Source organism: Agrilus planipennis, unplaced genomic scaffold (genome assembly GCF_000699045.2).
Source record: "Agrilus planipennis isolate EAB-ADULT unplaced genomic scaffold, Apla_2.0 scaffold44, whole genome shotgun sequence".
Lineage (NCBI taxonomy): Eukaryota > Metazoa > Arthropoda > Insecta > Coleoptera > Buprestidae > Agrilus > Agrilus planipennis.
Window position 1 is genome coordinate 450837 of NW_020438939.1, and position 5982 is coordinate 456818.

Consider the following 5982-nt stretch of genomic DNA (forward strand, 5'->3'; position numbering starts at 1 on the left):
TATAAAATTAGTATCAAACATAGCATTCCAAATAGCAGGTAGATATTTAAAAGGAAATTTTCTGCTATCGATAAAATTTAAAAGGTTAAAATTAAATGACGGTTCTGATTGCTAAACATATGTTCCAACGATAAAGAATGCTTTCATTTGGTTGTTTGGAATCATAAATGATGTGGTAGGAAAAGTCAACAAACACGTAACGAGTGTTGTCATGACGTATTATTTGGATTAAAAACTAACTGACCGAAAAATTGACTGAATTTCTGTTACATCCGATACTATTTTCCTTAAAAAAATATTTAAAAATCAAATAAAGCACATTAAAATTTTGCTTTATTAATGTTTTAAATAATTGAAATCGGCATTACTCGCTTGTCTCGCAATAATGTTGTCTTTTTTTAAGTAATTAAACTATTAACGTTTATGTTATATACATAGGTTTATATAAAGATCGTCATAATTCGATATCGTTTTAACCCTTAGTTTTATTTTGTTAATGTGTAGGGTCTCACGTTAAATGTTTCGATTTAATATCAACGCACTGAATTCCTGTTACGTTGAAATTAATCTTAATTAGCATTCATAAACGCAAAAGATCCGATACGTAGAAACCAACAACCCCATAAAAAAGCAAACCCTCGTGTCAGACAGTCGCACGTTGGGGGTTTTTTACGATGGCTTAGCCCCTTACCCCAGCTGACGCTTATCGGCAGACGGCGCATAATCATATCATATCACAACAGCAGCAAGGATACACTGCACTTTACGTTATCCTTTCGTCCTTTTTCTCTGTCTCTCTCTACGCCTCGTATGGGTACCTCTGTTCGTCCTGTGTGGGTCCTCGATCACTACTAGATACTACCACCACCAAAACCTACCTCCTTCTCTCCACCTAACCTACCGCTTAGTCACCGTGGACGTCCCTTTGCATTCATTTCCTCCTCCCAACACCCCCGTACCTATACACTCACCCTTCGGACTCGCGTTACATGAGGGGTGTTCCTCATTCACTAAGTCTAATCATTTCGCCGTTCATGAACAGCTACGTACGTCAGTTTTGTTTCGGCCGTGGTTTGAAATATATGCAAAAAATAACGGACGGTAATGTTGTATTTTGTATTTTGTTTGTTGGCAATGACTAATGAAAAGTTACTATATAAAAGAACTGTGCAAAAATCTTAGTTATCCGAGTGTATTGTTCGTGTGCCGTGCTTCTTCGAAAATCGATCAAAATGTAACTGATCTTAGAATCCGTTTTTTCCGAACTTCGTGTATGAAAGCTAATTCCATGGGCATCTCCATTATATCCCATTATTCCTAATAATAGACCTTTATGTAATTTTTACTGTTGTGTTCGTGTGGTCCTTATTTAATTCAAAGCCGTGCCATGCAACTGATGCCACTAGTTATACCACTACGCTAGACAGTTAGGTAGTTTGCCTGAAGTAAATCGTAAAACTTAATTTGTAGAGGACAGCATTGATTCAGTGTCAGAGATGTAGGCACACTGTCCGTTTTATTGTAAATACATTGTGTATTCTGCAACCCCTCGACATAGTGTGCCATTGTAACGGTTGTTTCGTACCCTCTACGTACACATATGTACCCGTTTATGTACGCATACTTGAACCAACAACAATTACCCACATGTACAGTTGGCAAGTCACTTGTGAGAAATGTACATACTCGTAAAATTCCTGCATCAACAGGTTCCTTTACTTAACGAGTTTTAGCAAAAGCCCTTACGGGTTCTTCAAAATAATAAAGTGGTTATTATCTAGGAATTCTGAAATGCATTAAAGCAATTTATTTGCTTTCGTAAAGCACTGAGATACATTTTGATTTAAACATTTCTTTTAATACTTCATCAATATTTATTTCAATGATCTAAATAAAGTAGACATTTAGAAAGATGAATCCATCAGATTCACCACCTGCGACCCCGAGGATAAAAGAACGAACAATGAGACCACCCTCTTGCTTGACAGACTTGCCCGTCCCTACACCTCCTCCCATGGCTAATCTATTCACAACATCACGTTTTGATTCCACTTCGCGAGCGGGGTTCGGATTTCGGAGATTATTGAAAACCACCAGCACTACCGATTTCCAGCAGGGGAAAACTACCAGCAGCAGTAGTTGCGATAACTTTAGCTTTTATAGCAGTCTAAGATTACCGAAAGATTGTTCCAAACTGAAGAAAACTGCTGAAAAACAGTTTTATACATTTCGAAAACCATTGGATCAAAATTGCGAAGTTCCGACCACTTCCAAATATACCATACCAGGTAATGGTTTCGCAACTCCGAAGAGACAAGTGCATTTTAAGGACACGGCGGCTTCCTATGCGTATTTGAGTAGTCCCGTGGGATTTCGAAAACATCTTCCTGAAATTCATTCTCCGATTACACTGAGGAGGAAAGTGGTGAGCCCATTAGCTATCAGGAAAAGTGTACCTGAGGTGCACTGCCCAAAACCGTTTAAAGACGACGTTATTCGTCGCAAAAAATCTACTCCCAAAGATTCCGTGTCAAAGGTTAATAAATACTTGTCAACAGATTCGGATTTGTCTCGGGAAATGGAAGAAGTCAAAATGCTTTCCATCGAACTCCAAAAAAAGTTTGGCGAATACAGCGAAGGGTCGGATGAATGTAATATGAAAGACTTTTTACTGATGAGTGACCACTACATATCGGACATAGACGAAAACGAAGAAGTGAAACAGTTTCTAGTAGGATATGATAAAGGAGTAATTGACGTGGTGGAAGATAATTCGTTTTGTAGTGATAAATTGACCAGTAAAAGTAGTGTTGATGGTCAAACGTCTCGTTCTGAACACAGTGATATGGGAAGAGAGAGTTTTTCGTCAATAAAAAGTTCAGACTTTAGTGTTAGTCCTTCTGTAACCAAATCGCCGCCTTGTTTGGACGGCGACATACAAGAGAGAGTCGTTATGACACCACAACGACCACTTGTCAAATTGGCACAAAGAAGGTATGATAACCTTAAAATTGATACAGTTAATAATTGTAATAGAAACATAGTCAAACAGACTTTTTTGTTAAAGTAATTCTGCTGTTTAATAGATAGAACATACTTTGTCCTTTTTAGTAACGATTTCGTGGACAAAAGCAATCAATTGTAATGTGTATATGTATCTTAAATTGTAGGTATATTTTGACTAATCTCGATTTTATCTTGCAATCTGTTCAAATTTTTGCTGACTTATATATTTATATGTCTTATGTTTCGCTACAAGAATACCTACCTAATTAATAATAAAGTAAAGGATACTGAGTGTATTCTATATATTTTTTTTCAATTTCAGATAGAAATAATTTTTTTATAGAACAAACAAAATAGCTCAAAACCCCAACGCCAAAACACGACACTGTTCACTTCAGTCCCTGAAAAAGGTAATCTTGTTACCGAAAAGTGCTTCGGACAACTACAGTGTCGTGTTTTGGCGTTGAGGTTTTAAGCTATTTTGTTTGTTCTACAACAACCGCCAAAGTTTTTCCAATCTTCATATTTAGAAATAATTTTTGATTTTAGGTTAGTAGAAACGCATGCGAGTTATGACTTTTAAAATAATAAATAATACTCTCTTTTTTATAAAATAAAAGAATCTTACGTAGTGAATGATTTCGCTAACGTTTCGAAATAGTTATATATTCTGTTTGGCTTAGAATTTTCGTTGACTTCTTTTATATATTTTATCACTGCAAGGCGTACCTACCCTACCCTACCCAACCTACCTCCCGCTATGCTACTCCCATGGTATTAATGCTATTTTTATTAACTAGAAATTGCATTGAAATTGAAAAACTGTTCTTCATTTAAGCCTAAATATGTTGTTCGAATTCAAGATTCCTTTTTGACCAAGCAAAATATTCCATTCGCAATTTCGTTCCTTAACCGATACATTTGGTTTTCCGTAAGCGTTTTGTCTCTGCTGCGATTTTAGCAAAAGGATCACGTTCGAGATTGAATCATTTGTGCGCCGTTTCTGCGCAAATGGCCCAAAGAGATTTTCCCCGAAATAACAATGGCAATAAAAAAGCCGAAAAGACGCATTCAGATAACGGTTGGGACGAGTTCATAGATTGTTTTTGCGGTGCCCGTTGCTTGTTTCGAATTCTTTTGTATTCTCGTTTCGGCCGAGTTCGATCACTGTCTGTAAAAGTACCTATCGATATACGTACATACATATATATATGTATGATTCGGCAGCTGCTGATGTATTATTGAAAGGAAACGATCGAGTATTTCAGACACATGTCCTAGCGAAAGCTCCTCAGCTTTTTATATTTAGTGTTGGTTGAAATTATAAACAGATTATAAAACGTTACTGTATTCATGTAACAGGCAATGTTTTTGATTTTTTTTTGCAGTGTTTATTTTGTTGAGAACTAAAAGATTATATTCAATAAGTAATTGTACTACTGTACCAAATAAAAACTTAAAAAACACCACATTTGCCTATGCTCATTGTACAAACAAATGCGCCAAAGAGATAAGAATAAAAATGGAGAAAGGGGTTGCCAACTTCATTAAGATAAACAAAGTATTTTGTAGCAAAGATTTGAGTATTACATTGTAACTAGCTACATTGTTACGTTTTTTGTCCTGTTTCCTTTTCGTTATGAAGCGAAAACATGCACTGTGAATGTCATAATTCTTAAAAAGATTGAGGCGTTTGAAACGTTGGAGTACAGACGGATCCTCAAAATACCATGGATAGATAAAGGTAAAAATGCAGTGGTTCTGAGAGATGCACGGGCAACGGAAGAGAGGTTGTTAACACAGTCAAAAAACGTAAAGGAAAGTAAACTTCTACAGTTGATAATCCAAAGCAAAGCCAATAAAAACGCAGTATGGGCAGAAAAAGAATCTCATGGTTGCGAGACTTAAGAGAGAGAGGTTCGGATGGACTTCTAATAACAAACTTTTTAAAGCAACCGCGTCTAAAGTAATAACAGCCATGATGATTGCAAATCTTCGACACGGAGATGACACTTGAAGGAGAAGAAGTTTAGACAAAATTTCGGTCATGGAAACTTATTATCCCTTACACAATATAATTATATATTTCTGCGCTTGGTACAAATACAACAAAAACTTAAAAGAGACCCTTCCACCCGTCACAGTAGGCTGAGCAATATCAATGAAGGTATTAATTGAGTTAGTAATTGCTTAAAATGTGGGACCCACACACGGAGGGGTGAAAATGGGTAGAGAGAGTGGAGAAGACCTTGTAGAACACTAAACCAATTACCATTTCTCTCTATACCCCTACCTAACAAGCTTTCTTTAGTGTTTTACAAGATCTTTCTTAGATTTGTTGATTCATTGATTTATGCCTGTATTCTAATCAGGTATAGATGGGGTAGAGGTGAAAGTTCTAAAGCATGCAGGTAAAAAGGTTAGAGATCATTTGTTTAGGTAAACTAGTTAGTCACATATACGAAACGGGAAAAATTCTGAATGATTGTAGTCACATCAAAAAACCGAGGCGCTCTATGTCGAAATCATAAATAGAATTGTAAAGACAACGGTGATAAAAGATACGGAAGAAATTGTGAGTGATGACTAATTCAGGTTCAAGAGAAACAAATGACCACGCGAGACTAGTTTAGCTTTAGGGATAATAGTTGAGAAAACAAGGGTTGGTAGAACTAGAAAAAGCTATTGTTGTAGGAAAATATACTAAAAATATTTAAAATTACATTATGAATGAGATATAGCGATGGAAGAGTGATATAAATGTGGACGGTGGACGCTGCAGAAAAGAAAAACTGAGCATCTATAGATTGGTGGTGTTATCCTCATCATCATTATAAGGTTATCAGTTCTAAGAGTGATTGGACACGCACCTCCACTCTTCCTATCCTCAGCTAATCTACGCATTTTCCTAATAGTAGAACATTCCACATCCTTAACTAGCAGCTAGACCTAGATTATATTACCTACTGTTCGTAA